Source organism: Triplophysa rosa, linkage group LG1 (genome assembly GCF_024868665.1).
Source record: "Triplophysa rosa linkage group LG1, Trosa_1v2, whole genome shotgun sequence".
Classification (NCBI taxonomy): Eukaryota; Metazoa; Chordata; class Actinopteri; order Cypriniformes; family Nemacheilidae; genus Triplophysa; species Triplophysa rosa.
Genome location: NC_079890.1, coordinates 19,818,621 through 19,839,577, shown reverse-complemented (window position 1 = coordinate 19,839,577; position 20,957 = coordinate 19,818,621).

Genomic DNA, 20,957 nt, shown 5'->3' with positions numbered 1-20,957 from the left:
TTTATGCGATATTCCAATTTTGCACAGAAACACACGTGCCTCTCCGCAGCACGAGCACAGAAGGTGCATAAAGCCACGTTTTAAAGGTTGGAAAGCGATCAAGTTAATTTAAGTGTTGTGTATTTTCGTGTTAACAGTTTTGATCAAAGTAATTTCAAGTTTAACCTGCGTTTAGAAGCAGACAACGCTATTCTCGCATCTGACCTTATGTTTGGTGATTATGTCACGGTCCTGCCTTCTTGTTCAAGATTTTCTGGTCGTGTGGCAGGTTCGGGACAGAGCCCTTATGTTTAGTGTGAGAAGCCATGGGGTGTTTACCTTTTTGACATTCCATGTGCCTTCTCGTGTCTTGTCATTGGCCCCGCCCCTCTCATTTCCTGTATTGCCTCCCTGCCGTGTCTTATGTTTCTCACCTGCCCCTCGTTATCTTCCTTTGTTTGTTCCCCTTTAAAATGCCCTCATGTTTCATTGTCCTGTGCTCGTTCGTTGTGGTTGTTGTGCCTTGTGCTATGTTTTGTCAAGAGTTCCATGTACCCCGTGTCCGTTCCTTGTACTGTGAGTTCCTGTGCATTGTCCGATACCTGTGCCTTGTTTGTTTATTTTTATTACCATACCCTGCCTTGATGTTGTGTCGCTTATTGTTTCGTTTTTCTTGCCCCATCGAGGGAAGTGTTTTGTTTTAGTTTTGTATTTTAGTTCGTTCTTGTTTTGACACCCCCTCGTGGGTATTTCCTTTGTTTGTTATTTGTAAAATAAAGTCTTTGTTAACCCCTTATTTCCCGCCTGCCTGCACTTGGGTTCTTTTGCCTCGCAGTCTTGACAGATTAGGACTCTTGCATTCATCCATAATTTAGCTAAAGACAAATGGTAGGCCTATTTTTTAGTTTTTGATTTACTAACGAACAAAAAATACTTGCTTAACTATATTTGTTTTCATACTCAAATTATTTATGGTGTATTATAGATGTGTGTCATCACTACACAGCTTTTATGGCATAGTTTCTGCCTTTGGTTACTAGGTCCCCTTTCCGGAATCACTTTTCGGATCAATCCGGGATGCGTTTGTGTTCACACAGAAGGCACTCTGGCAATTTTTTGGCAATTTTCTGGGATCAGCGGGCTGTGTGAATGGGGTTTAAGAATTGTCTCCCTGAAGTTGTAGCTGTTTATTTAATTGAACCGAAAGCGAAACTACTGGATGAGGCTGCTTTGTTGGCTGAACAATGTTTTAACCCATAAGCATGTTTCTGAGCGTTAGGTTAATAATCAGGAGAAAAACTGGATTTTTCCCCCATAGAAATAAACAGCCTAATGTTGGAGACACTAACTCCTTATGGTCCCTTCTTTCTGCTAATTCCAGGCGTTCTCCTACAGTCAAGATAGAGATATACTTGTTTTTTTATTGTAAGAAGGTAGGCCACAAGGGGCCCGTTTCAGAAAGGAGGTTTAGTGAAAACTCTGAGTATATTAACCCTGAAATGAGGGAAACTCTGGGTTCCCTTTCTGTCGGTTTCTCGACGTTGTGTCGAACCGACAGAATGGGGTTTGTCTTGAGAACCTATCATCTTCTGAGTATTTAGAAAAGGCCAATGAAAATTGGCGAATGAAATTTGCATGCCGGGCTCCTCCCCAGATGTCCGGGTATAAGAGGGAAGCCGGCGTGCTCATTCATTCACCTTTTGTTCTTCAGAGCCTACGCATCTGGTGAGCTTCTCTACGATCTGGATAATCTTTCTTTCTGCTGGAATCTACGACGTGGACAGCGGATGGTCCCTTCCTGCAGTGACTCTCCCCTGGGCGTCTCGGCAGTTCCGGAGGTGTTCGAGCAAATTTCCTTTTCTAAAAGAGCAAATTTCTCCAGTGTGGCTTGTCCCGCTGTTCTCATGGGTGCAACACACTCATCAAGGAGGGGGACGGACACAATGCCTGCTTCCAGTACGCTGGGGCAGACGTTGTGGATACGTCCTGCCCGCACTGCGGGCGGTGACGATTCAGACGTTGCGTCACAGGTGGCTGTGTTCCCACGGGACTCAGCCACCACCTCGTTTGCTCCCCGTTCCGTGGCGGCAGGACTACGGCCCTGCCGTCCGCTATGGCAAGCAGCGAGGGTGAGATGAGGATTACTGTGAGCGATAATCCGCCAGCCACGGCTCACGGACCGTTCACACCTCGTTTCGCTCGTCTGACCGTTCCCCAAAAAGACGGTCCGCCGTCTTATTCCTCAATCACGTATTCGGACACGATGCGTGATGATGAGAGGTCTCTTGCAGCATCGGGGGGTGACGTACTGCCATCCGACTCCGACGATTCCTCGGGCTCCCTCCCTCGGGGGGTCGAGCCCAGGAAAAAGCGGATGTCGAGATGTCGGCCATGCTTTCCCGGGCCGCCGTGAGTGTTGGGTTGCAGTGCCCGCACTGCCTCTCCCGGCGCTCGCGGCTGGCTACATGGCGCCTCGGGTTTGAGCGCGGCTCCAAGCCGCGCCCGCCCCCAGTGCCGTGTTTACCGGAAGTGCATGAGGAACTTTGTAAGACCTGGAACGCCCCTTCCCGGCACGTTTCACGTCAAACAAAGTTCTGTCACCCTCTCTTCCCTCGAGGTTGAGACAGCTGGAGGATACGTCGGTGTCCCCCAGGTGGAGTATGCCGCCGCGGTGCACTCGTGCCCGTAGGTGGCGGCCACCTGGGGGGGCTCGACCTAGACTCCCGTCCAAAGCATGTGGTGTCTCGGCATCTCTGGTGTCGAGAGCTTACATTGCGGCGGACCAAGCTGCCTCCTCTCTCCACGCTATGGCTCCTGCCAGGCCAGGGCGTTGAGAGAGCTCCACGAGGGTAAGACCGACCCAGCGCTTATGCAGGAACTCCGCGCCGTCACCGACCTCGCTCTACGGGCGACCAAGGTGACCACGGGGGCCCTGGGTCGGACGATGTCCACACTTGTGGTCCATGAGGAACTCCTCTGGCCGATACTTGCGCAGATGAGTAACGCTGAGAAGGTCCGCTTTCTCGACGTACCCGTCTCGCAAGGGGGGGCTGGTTGGTGTTACTGTCGAGCCGCAGCGGCCCCGCTCACCCCCCGCCCGTCGGGGGGGGCGCGAGACCCGCACGCGGCCTCCCCGGAGGGTTCTCGACAGTAAGAAGCAGTCCTCCGTGCCGCAACTCGGCCGCCTCGGCCGTCGAGTCCCGTGCACTGTCTGCTTCCCAGCAGCCCTGGTCCTCTTCAACGCCCTCCAGCTCTGGCGCCCCCCACTCAGGCGGCCCCCCCTGGAGGAGACAGCGAAGAGGAGACCATCGCCCCATCAGCAGCCGCGGGGCAGCGGCCGTCATGGGAACACCTCAGGGGGATCGAGGCTACCATTGGGCCCGACCCCAGCCACATCGCTGGGAAGTCGGATAGGGACGGATCCTGCCCCGTCCCTCCATCTGCTGGCCCCCTCCGGGGGGCTGGCGCCCACTTACTCTCAAAAAGGAGAGTTTCCTCTCTCTCTGGGTTACCACAGCCGCTCTCACCCTCTGCACGACGGTGAACGGCAAACTCGACGTTGCGTCATGGCGAAGCGCAATGTCGAGTATAAACACCAGCCCTCAGCACTCTCAGTCAGACAGTGCGTTGAGCTGCGCAGTCGCCAGGCAGGAAAAACAGCAGAGCCGATCTCCTCCCCGGGGGACCTCCCCCGGCAAGGAATCCGTACTGCTAGCCATCGAACCACCCCCCGGGGGGACGATGAAAAAGATCGTACCTTTAGTCCCCGTCTCATTTCTGGGAGCCTGTCCGGCTTCCCAGACTGTCAGGCTGGCTAGGGAAGACGATCCGTCTCGGCTACGCGATCCAGTCGCCTCACGCCCGCCAAGTTTCAGGGCATCCGATATACCTCAGTCAGAGGCTAGGATGTTCCCGTACTTCGGGCCGAGGTCGCCACCCTTCTGGTGAAGGGAGTGATCGAGCCCGTCTCACCAGCCGAGATGTTCAACGGGTTTTACAGCCTGTACTTCATTGTCCCCAAGAAAGGCGGGGGGTTGCGCCCTATCTTGGGTCTGTGTGTTCTGAACAGGCACCTACACAATAGCTGCCTTTCAGGTTGATCACGCAGAAGCGCATCCTGACGTCCGTCAGGTGTCAGGACTGGTTCATGGCAATCGACCTGAAGGACGCGTACTTCATGTCTCGATCCTCCCTCGACATCGGCCGTTCCGACGGTTCGCGTTCGAGGGACGGGCATATCAGTACAGGGTCCTCCCCTTCGGTCTGTCCCTGTCTCCACGAGTCTTTACGAAGGTCGTGGAAGCCGCCCTCCTTCCCCTTAGGGAAGGAGGTGTGCGGGTACTAAACTATCTCGACGACTGGCTCAGTTTGGCGCACTCTCGAGATCTGTTGTGTACACACAGGGACCTGGTGCTCCGGCACCTAGATCGGTGGGGCTACAGGTCAACTGAGAAGAGCAAGCTCTCCCCGGTGCAGAGCGTCCTCTTTCTCGGTATGGAACTCGACTCTGTCCTCATGAGCGGCCCCGCTCACCCCCCGCGGGGGGCGCGAGACCCGCGACGAGGAAGCCCGCACCCACGCGGCCTCCCAGAGGCAGTGCGACTGACTACAGAGCGCACCCGATCAGTGTTGAACTGCCTGAAGCTTTCAGACAGTCAGCGGTCCCCCTGAAACAATTTCAGAGGCTCCTGGGATACATGGCATCCTCGGCGGGGGTGGTCCCCCTCGGGTCGATGCACATACGACCGCTCCAACACTGGCTGCAGAGTCAAGTTCCTTGGAGAGCGTGGCACACCGGCAGCAGGCGTATGGTCACACGCTTTTCTGCCGACACACCCTAACCCCCTGGTCTCCATGACCTTCTTGCGGACAGGGGTCCCCTTTGGGATGCCTCCCTGCAAGGTTGGGGTGCCGTGTGCAACGGGCAAGCAGTGTCGGGGCGGTGGACGGGCCCCCGCCTGCGTTGGCATTTCAACTGCCTAGAGTTGTTGGTTGTGCTACTTGCATTGAGGAGGCTACTACCTCTCGTGCAGGGAAGCACGTGCTGGTCCGGTCGGACAGCACAGCTGCTGTGGCGTATTCTTTCACTCACAGCAGCTAACATGACTCGCCCGACGCCTCCTCCTCTGGAGTCAGCAGGTGATCAGCTCCCTGCGAGCCACACACATCCCAGGCGTCCTGAACCAGACAGCCGATGCGCTCTCTCGTCAGTCGACGCCTCGCGGAGAGTGGCGACTCCCTCCCCGCGCAGCCGGCTCATTTGGGGCAGTTCGGCCAGGCACAGGTGGTCCTGTTGCCTCCCCGGACTCCACCCATTGTCCGCTTTGGTACTCCCTGTCCGAGGTACCCTCGGCACGGATGCCCTTGCGCACAGCTGGCCGCGGGACAAGCGGAAGTACGCTTCCCCCCAGTGAGCCTCATTGCACAGGGCCTGTGCAAGGCCAGGGAAGAGGAGCATCAAGTGGTACTAGTTACGCCCCTTCGGCCTAACCAGGACTTGGTTCTCGGAGCTGAGGCTCTGACAACAACTCCCCCCTGGCCGCTCCCCCTGGCGGACAGCTTCCCCAGGGGAAGGGGCACGTTACGGCATCCCAGGCAAAACCTGGTCTCCATGTCTGGACGGGACGAGGAGATCCTGAGTGACCCACCCCCGGTCCGGTTGGGACGTCACTCAGGCTAGGGCTTCGGCCACTGGGCGGCTATACGCCCATAGGTGGCGCCTCTTCTCGTCCTGGTGCTCTTCTCGGCGAGAAGACCCGCGGAGTTGCTCGGTCGGGTACGAGCTGTCCCGTCCTCAAGAGAGGCGGGGGAGTAACCTCTCCCCCTCCACACTGGGAATGTATGTAGCCGCTACGGCCGCTCATCATGACCCAAGTGCTGGGTAGCCTCTGGGACAGCACGACCTGGTCATTAGGTTCCTAAGGGGCGCGAGAGGGTGACCACCTTACCCGCGCTCCGTACCCTCTTGCGACCTAGGTGGCGGGCCTCAAGAGGCCCCGCCCCCTTCGAGCCTCTCGGGGTTGCCGCTCTTTCTCAGTCTTGATAAAGACGGCTTTCCGCATGGCGCTCACCTCCAAGAGGGTAGGGGATCTACAAGCACCCTCCGTGTCCACAGATTGCCTAGAACTCGGGGCCGGGATTCTCACGTTATCTTGAGACCCCGCCCCGGCTACGTGCCCAAGGTTCCCACCACTCTCCCGAGAGACCAGGTGGTGAACCTGCAGGCGCTCCCCACCGGGGAGGAAGACCCAACCTATCCGTGTTGTGTCCAGTACGCGCACGGCGCCTCTACTTGGACCGCACGCAGAGCCCAGAAGCTCTGAGCAGCTCTTTGTCTGTTTCGGAGGTCAGCAGGAGGGCTGTCTCCAAACAGAGGCTGGCGCACTGGATCGTGGATGCCCTCGTTAGGGCATACCGATCTTTTTTCCTGCCCGTTGGGGGTGAGGCACACCCCTCGTGGCTGGCTCAGGGCGCCTCTCTGGCAGACATCTGCGGAGCTGCGGGTTGGGCTATGCCTAACAACTCCGTGAGGTTCTAATACCTACGCGCGGAACCGGTGTCAGCCCGCATCCTGGCAAGGTGTGGGACCGGCAGCCGGTAGGGCGTACGCCTGCGGAAGCCCTTCCCCCTCCGGGGGGAGCAGTGGCGATCCCGCCTCACTTCTTTCCCCTCGGGTAAAGAACAGGCATTCCATCCATCACTAAGCACCCTTCCAGGGGACAGGCTGGGCAGAGCAGCCCTGCCCCCTTAGGCCGGGGAACAGTTGAGTTATCTCCCACATAGCTCTAACCGGACCTAGTGCTCCAGACGTGGTAACCCCCCCTCCGTGGGCTGTTCCGTCTGATGTATCCTCATGAATGGTTCCCACCTTGGCAACCCATGACCTCCCCAGGTGGACTCCCACCTTGCGGTTAACTCCTGCAGTCCGCACATTCCTCCCATGAGTTCTCCCCTGATGGTGAGACCATGTGGTGTCTCCACTAATTCCTCCCTACGGTAGGTAGTGGCCTCTGCAGCGTTTTTTCCCCCCAGGGGGGAATAATGCTTACCCAGTGGCCCGTACGGTGCCGGGCGGCTTCTCGCCATTTAGAGAATCAGGCCTCCGCCCGTGACGGCCGGCGTTAGGGGGCTTCCCAACTTTTTGTGGAAAGCTCTGGGTCCCCCTTCCTCTCCACTGGAAGGTCATAATTTCGCGCTAGCGTGTTCGTCTGACTCGCCCAGGCCAGTCAACGTCGCTCCGCAGAGATTGTGACGCGGCTCAGTGCTGTGGCGTTTTCCATAGGAACCCCATTCTGTCGGTTCGACACAACGTCGAGAGACCGACAGAAAGGGAACGTCTTGGTTACGGATGTAACCTCGGTTCCCTGATGGAGGGAACGAGACGTTGTGTCCCTCATGCCACAACACTGGCCGCCCACCCCAGCGGTCGGGGGAGGATGTTTAGGCTCCTCAGACAAAAGGTGAATGAATGAGCACGCCGGCTTCCCTCTTATACCCGGACATCCGGGGAGGAGCCCGGCATGCAAATTTCATTCGCCAATTTTCATTGGCCTTTTCTAAATACTCAGAAGATGATAGGTTCTCAAGACAAACCCCATTCTGTCGGTTCGACACAACGTCTCGTTCCCTCCATCAGGGAACCGAGGTTACATCCGTAACCAAGACGTTTTCCATTTCAGAATGTGAGGTATGTCAAACCTGAGAAAGCGGGGTAACTCAAGCCCGTTTCTAAAGGAGAGGTAAGTTATACTCAGAGTCAGTAACCATAGTAACTTACTCTGTGAAGCTAACCTGTTCGGGAGCAGGTTTTCTTTGGTAAACCCAGAGTTTATTTTGATCTCCTCCCCCTTTTAAAGTGCAAGTGGTGTAACTCATTCATTAATACAGTCATTCATGGCACACATTTTGATCACACAGAGACCATCTCAGTGACTTATATAGCCTGTCATATGTGCTTTTATAGAGGATTCATGAAGAGGCTGCATTAATTCATTGGGGTGTACTTTGATTTCAGCAATTTAGGACCCAGGTGGAATTTTGTCATTTCCCTGTACATTTTTATTAAAACTGTACCGTTTTTCTTTACAGTGAATTAGATATATCAAAATATATCTCATCCATCCTTACAACAATAACATCAGCCACCGTACGTGTATTACATCAGAGCATAATTTTCTACAGACGATGAGAAATTACTTAATAAAGTGTATAAATAAAGTGCATGAATAAAGAAATTAATAAATACAGACATACTGTACATGCAGACATGAAGCGATAAAGGTAATGAACAAGTAATTTTGACGTGCAGCCATTCCAACTAAAATCTGCTCAGAGCAGGGTTCGAACCGGCAATCAGTCTAATTTTGCCCGAGAGTCTGACGCCCTACAGGTATCCTATACACCATGGCATCTCATTCGCGTAACAAGAGCTGTCATGGCGAGTGAGAACATACGATTTCTGTTTTATTTCTGTTGTTTCATTTTCATTTAATGATTAATTTGTTTGTTTATTGGTACATTTATCTATTTATTATTTTAAACTTAAGTCATTTTTAGCACATCAGTAAATCCACTGTATGCAGAGCGGAAAGTGTGCCTCACTCTCAAGTGCTTTCTACCGCCATGTTGCTTTTTTTGGTGCCGTTGCCATGGTGAATCGTAATATCAGAGCTCCATTGATGATGGCTTTTTATAGTTGTGGTGCACATACTTAACCCAGGGTAAGCCTACCCAGAGTAAATTGAACTAACTCAAATCAGCTGTTCTGAAACCAAAAACTCAAAGTTTCTAATTTCTAAGTAAACCAACTCTGAGTTCGAGGTTTAACCTAGAGTTGGTTGAACCTCCTTATTGAAACGGGCCCAAGGTGTCTGACTGTTCAGCTCTTAATAGAAAGAGGAAATCTGCTAAATCTGTGGTCTTAATTACTAATGATAATGATTTGTCTGGCAGGAAAAGTGAGGGAAAATGTAATTGTTTACAGATGACTACACCATCAAGTTTTAAAGACTGTAATGAAATAGACTATGCTACCTTTGTCATGATTCTGTCCTTCTTGTCATGAGTTTTCTAGTTCTGTGGACAGAGTCGTGACAGTACCATGTCTTTTGTGCTTGTTGTGTTATGTGTGGAGACACGTGGCCTTTGTTGTGACTTTGCGCCAGGTGTCCGCCTGTCATGTCTCTTAGCCCCGCCCCCTTGTTTCCCGTAATCTCTTAGTGTTGATTCCCGTCACCTGCCCTATGTAATTATCCTTTGTTAGTTTCTCCTACTTAAGGCCCTCTTGATTTTTGTCCCATGCTGGTTCGTTTTGATTGATTCCCTGATACCTTGTCTGTCTTGTTCCTGCCCAGCTCCTGTAAATAAGTAACCTTGTTGATTCCAGTTTTTGTTCTTGTTATGCCCCCTTGCAGAAAGTGTTTATTTTGTTGTTAGTATTCTACCCTTGGTTCCTTGTTTATGTTCTCTTTACCCCCTCGTGGGTGTTTGTTTTATTAAATAAAGGGACACATACTTAGGGACACAGGGGCTGCTTAGTCCTTTTTATTAGCTGGGGTGTTGCCACTTTCAGAGTATACTGCCACTGGAAAACATGTATTGGTTCGTGGACTAGAAATGAGCCCTGTTTCAGTACAATTACATAGAATTCACCTTACATCTAAGTTAGTTACCGGTGATTTAATAGTAGGGGTGCATTCATTTCTCCCAGTGCCTGGTGTCACTTTTATACTAAGTAATGATTTAGCGGGAGGTAGAGTGTGGGATAGCACTGACACAGTGTCTCCACCTATAGTGGTGGCTATACCTGAGGCACCACAGAAACCTGATGAATGTGTGCGCAGACATCCCTATCTGTTTCCAGCATGTGCTCTCACACGTGCTATTGCAAAACAGCAGGACCTTGGGGTTGGTTCAGATTTAGCATCTTTAGAGGACACATTTATGACTACATCTGAGGTTGATGAGGCAGAGCAGAATAATTTCTAAGAGTTCTCTGTAGATCAGGTAAATGAAAACTTTACTCCTTTTGATGATTGTCAATGTGTTAAAGGTGAGCATAAAGACACTGACTCTGAAATGGCTTATGGGGATTTAACTCTTACAACATTGAAAGATGAGATGGATGTTTGTTCGTTGACTGAATTGTTCAAGGTTTCTCGTAATGAGTGGATAACTGAACAGGATGCTAACCCTTCTCTAGGTTTAAGAGAAGGGTTAGCATCCTGTTCAGTTATCCACTCATTACGAGAAACCTTGAACAATTCAGTTGTTAGCGTTAGCCCTGTCTAAAGAAACTCCTGAGATGGAGTCCCCACGCTATCTTATGAATGAGGGTTTGTTATGCAGTCATTGAGTATCAAACAGGGATTTTTTTTTAACCCTGTGTTGCAAATTGTTGTACCAAATAAGTTCAAAAGAGCTGTGTTAGAACTGGCTCATAATGGTATAGGGGGACACACTGGTGTGCGGAAGACTTATGATAGGATAATACGCAGGTTCTTCTGGCCAAAATTAAAGAGGGATTGTCATTTTATGTAAAACCCTGTCAAACATGTCAGATGACAGGTAAGCCCAACCAGAGGGTTCCAGTTGCTCCTGCTCTAGCGAACCCCTTTGAGCATCTGCTTATTGACTATGTGGGTCCCTTGCCGTGTTCAAAAGCTGGAGATAGTTTTTTACTAACTGTTATGTGTCAGTCTACTTGTTACCCCGTGGCATATCCTTTAAGGTACATCACCACTAAGTCTGTTTTAAAGGCTTTTACTAACATCATGTCTATCTTTGGGTCACCTAAGGTTATCAAAGTGACAAGGGTCCAATTTCATGTCCAAGCAGTTCTCTACAGGCATACCTGGAGCTAGACAACTCACGGAGTATGTGGCAAGGGATACAGCACATTACCAACTACAAAGGCAGTACCCATAGCGAGGTGAAAGGGGATGCCTCCCTGTGCGAGCAGCTGAATTGCTTCTTTGCCCGGTTTGAGGCTAAAGGGCCTGTTTTAACATCTCCCTCCACACCTGACTCTGGACATTACGCACTTAAGCTGCAAGAACATGATGTGAGGCATGTATTGAGAGCAGTAAATCTTAGGAAAGCCACTGGACCTGATGGAGTGCCAGGTAAAGTGCTCCAAACCTGTGCTGACCAGATCACCGTGATCTTTACAAAAATATTTAACATCTCTTTATCACAGGCAAAAGTTCCATCTGGCCTAAAAACCGCTATCATTATTCCAGTCCTCAAAGAGCAAGACCCCTCAGACCTAAATAACTATAGGCATGTTTCCCTCACCTCTATTATAATGAAGTGTTTTGAAAAACTGGTCTCGTGTTATATTAAAGGCAACCTCCCTCCATCCTTTGATTCATATCAGTTTGCCTACAGGGCTAAACGAGCTACTGAAGATGCCATCGCTTTAGCCATCCACTCAGCTCTGCATCATCTGGAACGTCGGCAGAGCTATGTTAGGAGGCTGTTTATCGACTTTAGCCTTTAATACTATCATACCAGACATTCTTGTGGATAAATTGTTGCTCCTAGGTTTTCATTATTCCACATGCAACTGGATAAAGGATTTCTTAACAAACCGCTCTCAATATGTTAAACTTGGTGTGGCGAGGAGGACGTGGTTTAGCGAGGACTGCGGCAGGAGAGAGAGCCGGGAGATGAGCGGTAAGTGAGTGGTGTAAATGCAAACAACCAACACCTGTGTCTCGTTCCAGTAAGGGCGCAGGGAGACGATATATAAAGATCCAAGGGATGCTCAACGGGGAGAGAGAGAGACGGACTGCACACGGGCTGCCATGACCACAGAACCTCTCAGGAAAGAGCGAAGGACTTTGCTGGATTAATATCTTCTCAAGCCAGGCTGAAGGAAAAGCCGTGGATTTATTTGTTGTATGAATGGACTTTTTGTTTTCTTGTGTGGCAAAGGAATAAAAGCTTGTGTCAGTCCCGCCAACCTCGTCCTCTTCCTTCCTTATTATAGCGAACCCGCTACACTTGGTTCACACACATTACATTGAATATTGGGGCTCCCCAGGGTTGTGTGCTGAGTCCAATTTTGTACATCTTGTACACCTATGACTGTTTACCTACCCATTCATCAAACACTTTTAATAAGTTTGCTGATGATACAACGTCTTGGTTACGGATGTAACCTCGGTTCCCTGATGGAGGGAACGAGACGTTGTGTCGAACCGACAGAATGGGGTTTGTCTTGAGAACCTATCATCTTCTGAGTATTTAGAAAAGGCCAATGAAAATTGGCGAATGAAATTTGCATGCCGGGCTCCTCCCCGGATGTCCGGGTATAAGAGGGAAGCCGGCGTGCTCATTCATTCACCTTTGGTCTGAGGAGCCTAAAGCATCCTCCCCCGACCGCTGGGGTGGGCGGCCAGTGTTGTGGCATGAGGGACACAACGTCTCGTTCCCTCCATCAGGGAACCGAGGTTACATCCGTAACCAAGACGTTCCCTTTCTGTCGGTCTCTCGACGTTGTGTCGAACCGACAGAATGGGGTTCCTATGGAAAACGCCACAGCACTGAGCCGCGTCACAATCTCTGCGGAGCGACGTTGACTGGCCTGGGCGAGTCAGACGAACACGCTAGCGCGAAATTATGACCTTCCAGTGGAGAGGAAGGGGGACCCAGAGCTTTCCACAAAAAGTTGGGAAGCCCCCTAACGCCGGCCGTCACGGGCGGAGGCCTGATTCTCTAAATGGCGAGAAGCCGCCCGGCACCGTACGGGCCACTGGGTAAGCATTATTCCCCCCCGGGGGGGAAAAACGCTGCAGAGGCCACTACCTACCGTAGGGAGGAATTAGTGGAGACACCACATGGTCTCACCATCAGGGGAGAACTCATGGGAGGAATGTGCGGACTGCAGGAGTTAACCGCAAGGTGGGAGTCCACCTGGGGAGGTCATGGGTTGCCAAGGTGGGAACCATTCATGAGGATACATCAGACGGAACAGCCCACGGAGGGGGGGTTACCACGTCTGGAGCACTAGGTCCGGTTAGAGCTATGTGGGAGATAACTCAACTGTTCCCCGGCCTAAAGGGGCAGGGCTGCTCTGCCCAGCCTGTCCCCTGGAAGGGTGCTTAGTGATGGATGGAATGCCTGTTCTTTACCCGAGGGGAAAGAAGTGAGGCGGGATCGCCACTGCTCCCCCCGGAGGGGGAAGGGCTTCCGCAGGCGTATGCCCTACCGGCTGCCGGTCCCACACCTTGCCAGGATGCGGGCTGACACCGGTTCCGCGCGTAGGTATTAGAACCTCACGGAGTTGTTGGGCATAGCCCAACCCGCAGCTCTGCAGATGTCTGCCAGAGAGGCGCCCTGAGCCAGTGCCCATGAGGGGTGTGCCTCACCCCCAACGGGCAGGGGCGAAATGAGATCGGTATGCCCTAACGAGGGCATCCACGATCCAGTGCGCCAGCCTCTGTTTGGAGACAGCCCTCCCTTCTGCTGACCTCCGAAACAGACAAAGAGCTGCTCAGAGCTTCTGGGCTCTGCGTGCGGTCCAAGTAGAGGCGCCGTGCGCGTACTGGACACAACACGGATAGGTTGGGTCTTCCTCCCCGGTGGGGAGCGCCTGCAGGTTCACCACCTGGTCTCTCGGGAGAGTGGTGGGAACCTTGGGCACGTAGCCGGGGCGGGGTCTCAAGATAACGTGAGAATCCCGGCCCCGAGTTCTAGGCAATCTGCGGACACGGAGAGTGCTTGTAGATCCCCTACCCTCTTGGAGGTGAGCGCAATGCGGAACACCGTCTTTATCAAGACTGAGAAAGAGCGGTAACTCCGAAAGGCTCGAAGGGAGCGGGGCCTCTTGAGGCCCGCCACCTAGTTCGCAAGAGGGTACGGAGCGCGGAAAGGTGGTCACCCTCTCGCGCCCCTTAGGAACCTAATGACCAGGCCGTGCTGTCCCAGAGGCTACCCAGCACTTGGTTCATGATGAGCGGCCTTAGCGGCTACATACATTCCCAGTGTGGAGGGGGAGAGGTTACTCCCCCGCTCTCTTGAGGACGGGACAGCTCGTACCCGACCGAGCAACTCCGCGGGTCTTCTCGGTGAGAAGAGCACCAGGATGAGAAGAGGCGCCACCTATGGGCGTATAGCCGCCCAGTGGCCGAAGCCCTTAGCCTGAGTGACGTCCCAACCGGACTGGGGGTGGGTCACTCAGGATCTCCTCGTCCCGTCCAGACATGGAGACCAGGTTTTGCCTGGGATGCCGTAACGTGCCCCTTCCCCTGGGGAAGCTGTCCGCCAGGGGGAGCGGCCAGGGTGGAGTTGTTGTCAGAGCCTCAGCTCCGAGAACCAAGTCCTGGTTAGGCCGAAGGGGCGTAACTAGTACCACTTGATGCTCCTCTTTCCTGGCCTTGCACAGGCCCTGTGCAATGAGGCTCACTGGGGGAAGCGTACTTCCGCTTGTCCCGCGGCCAGCTGTGCGCAAGGGCATCCGTGCCGAGGGTCCTCGGACAGGGAGTACCCAAGCGGACAAAGGGAGGAGTTCGGGGAGGCAACAGGACCACCTGTGCCTGGCCAAACTGCCCCCAAATGAGCCGGCTGCGCGGGGAGGGAGTCGCCACTCTCCGCAAGGTGTCAACTGACGAGAGAGCACATCGGCTGTCTGGTTCAGGACGCCTGGGATGTGTGTGGCTCGCAGGGAGCTGATCACCTGCTGACTCCAGAGGAGGAGGCGTCGGGCGAGTCATGTTAGCTGCTGTGAGTGAAGAATACGCCACAGCAGCTGTGCTGTCCAACCGGACCAGCACGTGCTTCCCTGCACGAGAGGAAGTCCCTAAATGCAAGTAGCACAACCCACAACTCTAGGCAGTAGAATGTCAACGCAGGCGGGGGCCCGTCCACTGCCCCGACACTGCTTGCCCTTTGCACACGGCACCCCTTAGGGTGTGTCGGCAGAAAAGCTTGTGACCAACGCCTGCTGCCGGTGTGCCACGCTCTCCAAGGAACTTGACTCTGCCGCCAGTGTTGGAGCGGTCGTATATGCATCGACTCGAGGGGGGGCCACCCCCGCCGAGGATGCCATGAATCCCAGGAGCCTCCTGTTACAGGGGGACCGCTGACTGTCTGAACTCAGGCAGTTCAACACTGACCGGGCGCGCTAGTCCTCGCGCCCCCCCCTGGGAGTGAGCGGGGCCGCCCGTGAGGACAGAGTCGAGTTCCATACCGAGAAAGAGGATGCTCTGCACCGGGGAGAGCTTCCTCTTATCTCAGTTGACCTGTGGCCCCACCGATCTAGGTGCCGGAGCACCAGGTCCCTGTGTGTACACCACAGATCTCGAGAGTGTGCCCAAACTTGAGCCAGTCGTCGAGATAGTTAGTACCCGTACACCTCCTTCCCAACGGGGAAGGAGGGCGGCTTCCACGACCTTCGTAAAGAATCGTGGAGACAGGGACAGACCGAAGGGGAGGACCCTGTACTGATATGCCCGTCCCTCGAACGCGAACCGTCGGAACGGCCGAAGTCGAGGGTGGATTGAGACATGAAAGTACGCGTCCTTCAGGTCGATTGCCATGAACCAGTCCTGACGCCTTACGGACGCCAGGATGCGCTTCTGCGTGACCTTCCTGAAAGGCAGCTAGTGTAGGTGCCTGTTCAGAACACACAGACCCAAGATAGGGCGCAACCCTCCGCCTTTCTTAGGGACAATGAAGTACGGGCTGTAAAACCCGCTGAACACCTCGGCCGGTGGGACGGGCTCGATCGCTCCCTTCACCAGAAGGGAGGCGACCTCCGCCCGAAGTACGGGGGCATCCCTGCCTCTGCCTGAGGTAAAAGGACGTCCCGGAACTTGGGCGGACGTGTAGCGACTGAATCGCGTAGCCGAGACGGATCGTCTTCCTCAGCCCGCCTGACAGTCTGGGGGCTCCCAGAACTGTGACAGGGGACTAGAGGTTGATCTGCTTCATCGCCCCCGCGGAGGGTGGTTCGATGGCTAGCAGTACGGATTCCTTGCCAGGGGAGGCCCCCCGGGGAGGAGATTGGCTCTGCCATATTTCCTGCCTGGCGACTGCGCAGCTCAAGCACTGTCTGACTGAGAGTGCTGAGGGCTGGTGTTTACCGACATGCGCTTTGCCATACGAACGTCGAGTTTGCCGTCACCGTCGTGCAGAGGGTGAGAGCGCTGAGGAACCCAGTTTTACTGACATTGCGCTTCACCATGACGCAACGTCGAGTTTGCCGTTCACCGTCGTGCAGAGGGTGAGAGCGGCTGAGGTAACCCAGAGAGAGAGGAAACTCTCCTTTTTGAGAGTAAGTGGGCGCTAGCCCCCCGGAGGGGGACAGCAGATGGAGGGACGGGGCAGGAACCGTCCCTATCCAACCTACCAGCGCTGTGGCTGGGGTCGGGCCCAATGGTAGCCTCGATCCCCCTGAGGTGATCCCATGACAGCCGCTGCCCGCGGCTGCTGATGGGGCGATGGTCTCCTCTTCGCTGTCTCCTCCAGTCACTTGACGACCGGTAGGTGGCCAGGTCGTGGCACGGCAGGATCTGTTTGATGGCCTCAGCCTGCTTCTGCACCGCAGAGAGCTGCTGTGACACATCCACCACGGTGTCACCGAACAGCCCAGCTTGCAAGATGGGCGCATCCAGAAGGCGGGCCTTCTGGGTGTCACCCATCTGTGCAAGATTGAGCCACAGATGTCTCTCTTGGACCACAAGTGTGGACATCGACCGATCCAAGGCATGTGCCGTGGCCTTTGTCGCACGGAGTGCGAGGTCAGTGACAGTGTGTAACTCGCTCATGCGAGTTGGATCAGCCTTCCCATCATCCAGGTCTTTCAGGGCTTTTGCCTGAAAGACCTGAAGGACTGCCATAGCGTGGAGGGCAGAAGCGGCCTGACCCGCAGCATTGTAAGCCTTCAACACAAGTGTCGAAGAAAACTTACAAGCTTGGGAAGGAAGTCTAGGTCGACCCCTCCAGGTGGCAGCTGTCTGTGGGCACAGATGCACTGCGACTGCACGCTCCACCTGGGGGATGTCGACATAGCCCTTGGCCGCCCCACCATCCCGGGAAGTAACAGCATCTGAGCCGGCAAGCCGAGAACGCGTTGAGAATGGCAGAGTGTGCTCCGTCCCCAGAAACCATAAATCCAGCTGCGAGAGTTTCAGGGAGGGCGGTGCTATGCACTGCAACCCGATGCTCGCGGCTGCACGGGCAAGCATGGCTGACATCTCAGCATCAACCTCATCTTGGGCTCGACCGCCTGGGGGCGGGAGCTCCGAGAGGTCTTCCGCATCTGATGCCAGGAGGTAGCTGTCCAATGCGATGACAGATAGTTCGTCCTCATCCCTCTGTTGAGTCTGCCCGCTATGGGAAGGTCCACCACCGCCCATCGGGGATGAGCCAGGTGAGCGTGATGGGGTATGGGTGGTCCGCGAAGCTGAAGCTGACGGAGCGACATCCATAGGAACCCCCAAATCACCCCTGCTGCTCGCCAAAGCGGTTGACCTTGCCGAAGCGGCAGTCGAACTCGCTCAGGAAGCAGACTCAGGATGAGTCTGTCACGCCCAAGAACACAGCTGCGAGACATGCTCGCAGCTGCAAGGAATTTGCTCTTTTAGATCTGTAGCTCACTGCCGAGATGCCCAGGGGAAGTCCGCTATCGAGAGGGAGAAGTCTGCTGTTCTGCGTTGTAAATCCAGCAGTCTGGAAGAGTCTAGAAGAATCTAGAAGAGATAAAGCGCTTGACATGTATGTCACGCAGGTTCCGAAGAACAAAGGATGAGTGAATGGCTGCCGCCACCTCCCTTTTATACCCGTATGCACGGGGCAGGGGCTGGCGTGCGTGTGCCATTCGCCAAGCCCATTGCAGTTTTNCCTAATACCTGTGTTTACATAGACTCTCATAATGCAGTTAATGCCAAATAGTCAACAACGTCAAGAGTCTTGATTACAACAATAAACATTATTATGCTTTTTCAGCCATACTCATCTCTAAAAAGAAATTTGATCTGTCCCACCTTCTGTGGATAAAACATCGATACAACAATTAGCACAGCCTTTTATGCTTAACTTGAACAAGAAAAAGCATACTAAAATATGATATAAGTGTCATAAAAACCATGTAAATGTACCTTTTTTACACATTATTATGTGTATCTCAGGAGAGAGTAGATATTATTGAATTAATCAATTCTTTCCCTTCCTTGTTCCCGGATGTTCCAACTCATACCTCTGTGATTTACCATGATATTGATGTTGGTGCAGCGCCACCTACTAAACAACACGCATATTGTGTTAATCCTAGAAAGAGGGAAATATTAGGTAAGCAACTATGTAGAGTCTTGTTCCATACCGAGATAAGAGGAGCTCTGAGCTGGGGAGAGCTTGCGCTTCTCTCAGTTGACCCGAAGGCCCAGACCTTCTAGGTGCCGGAGCACGAGGTCCCTGTGTACACAACACATCTCGCGAGTGAGCCAAGATAAGCCAGTCGTCAAGATAGTTGAGTATCCGCACGCCTTGCTCCCTGAGGGGAGCTAAGGCAGCCTCTACGAGTTTGGTAAAAACCCGGGGAGACACGGCCAGACCCAAGGGCAGGACCTTGTACTGATACACTCTTCCCTCAAACGCGAACCACAGGAACGGCCAGTGCTGAGGGAGGATGGAGACGTGAAAGTACGCGTCCTTCAGGTCGATTGCCACGAACCAATCTTGGTGACGAACTGAGCCCAATATGCGCCTCTGCATCAGCATCCTGAATGGCAGTTTGTGTAGATGCTTGTTCAGGAGGCGCAGATCCAGAATGGGGCACAGCCCCCTGCCTTTTTTGGGCACTATGAAGTATGGGCTGTAAAACCCGAAAGACAACTCGATTAGAGGGACGGGTTCGTTAGGACCTTTCGCCAGAAGGACGGCAACCTCGGCCCGAAGCACGGGAGCGTTCTCCCCTCGAACCGAGGTGTGGAGAACGCCCCAAAACCTGGGCGGGCACCTGGTGAAATGAATCGCATAACTGAGACGGATCGTCCTCTCTAGCCTGCATGACGGGCTGGTGCACTCTAGCCAAGCGCCCAAGAACAGTGACAGCGGAACCAGAGGGACGATATGCTTCACCCTGCCGTGGGAGGCTGTTTTGGTGTCTGACAGAGCGGTCACCTCGCACAAGGCGGAACCCCGGGGAGATTGACAGCTCTGCTGACTTACCTGCTTGATGTCGCTGACCGGCGCAACGTCCGATGTAGGTTGCGGCCGGCAGCATAGTGTGGACTCGTCCAAGACACCGTCGAGTCGAGGGTGCTGTGTGGAGAGAAAACCCAGGAGAAAAGCTCTTTTTGTGAGAATGTGGGAGCCAGCAGGCAGCATCCCTCTCCGACCCATCTCCGAGATGGTATGGCCGGGGTTGGCCCAATGTTGGACTCCCTGGATTCTTCTCGTCAGGGCCGCTTACAGGTTTTCATCGCGGACTGCTGATGGGGGGCAGATGCCTTCCTCTGCGGGGGCCTACGTCTCTGGTGTGCCGTCGTCTGGGAGGGCCCTGGTACCGAAGGAGCTGCCGCAAGGCTGCGGGGAGCAGGCTGCGCTCGGGACCGTGACGACCGGTAGGTGGCCAGGTCGTGGCACGGCAGGATCTGTTTGATGGCCTCAGCCTGCTTCTGCACCGCAGAGAGCTGCTGTGACACATCCACCACGGTGTCACCGAACAGCCCAGCTTGCAAGATGGGCGCATCCAGAAGGCGGGCCTTCTGGGTGTCACCCATCTGTGCAAGATTGAGCCACAGATGTCTCTCTTGGACCACAAGTGTGGACATCGACCGATCCAAGGCATGTGCCGTGGCCTTTGTCGCACGGAGTGCGAGGTCAGTGACAGTGTGTAACTCGCTCATGCGAGTTGGATCTGCCTTCCCATCATCCAGGTCTTTCAGGGCTTTTGCCTGAAAGACCTGAAGGACTGCCATAGCGTGGAGGGCAGAAGCGGCCTGACCCGCAGCATTGTAAGCCTTCAACACAAGTGTCGAAGAAAACTTACAAGCTTGGGAAGGAAGTCTAGGTCGACCCCTCCAGGTGGCAGCTGTCTGTGGGCACAGATGCACTGCGACTGCACGCTCCACCTGGGGGATGTCGACATAGCCCTTGGCCGCCCCACCATCCCGGGAAGTAACAGCATCTGAGCCGGCAAGCCGAGAACGCGTTGAGAATGGCAGAGTGTGCTCCGTCCCCAGAAACCATAAATCCAGCTGCGAGAGTTTCAGGGAGGGCGGTGCTATGCACTGCAACCCGATGCTCGCGGCTGCACGGGCAAGCATGGCTGACATCTCAGCATCAACCTCATCTTGGGCTCGACCGCCTGGGGGCGGGAGCTCCGAGAGGTCTTCCGCATCTGATGCCAGGAGGTAGCTGTCCAATGCGATGACAGATAGTTCGTCCTCATCCCTCTGTTGAGTCTGCCCGCTATGGGATGGTCCACCACCGCCCATCGGGGATGAGCCAGGTGAGCGTGATGGGGTATGGGTGGTCCGCGAAGCTGAAGCTGACGGAGCGACATCCATAGGAACCCCCAAATCACCCCTGCTGCTCGCCAAAGCGGTTGACCTTGCCGAAGCGGCAGTCGAACTCGCTCAGGAAGCAGACTCAGGATGAGTCTGTCACGCCCAAGAACACAGCTGCGAGACATGCTCGCAGCTGCAAGGAATTTGCTCTTTTAGATCTGTAGCTCACTGCCGAGATGCCCAGGGGAAGTCCGCTATCGAGAGGGAGAAGTCTGCTGTTCTGCGTTGTAAATCCAGCAGTCTGGAAGAGTCTAGAAGAATCTAGAAGAGATAAAGCGCTTGACATGTATGTCACGCAGGTTCCGAAGAACAAAGGATGAGTGAATGGCTGCCGCCACCTCCCTTTTATACCCGTATGCACGGGGCAGGGGCTGGCGTGCGTGTGCCATTCGCCATGCCCATTGCTGTTTTAAAATTCCTCACGGAGATGATAGGTTCTCAAGATCAAACCCCAGTCTGTCT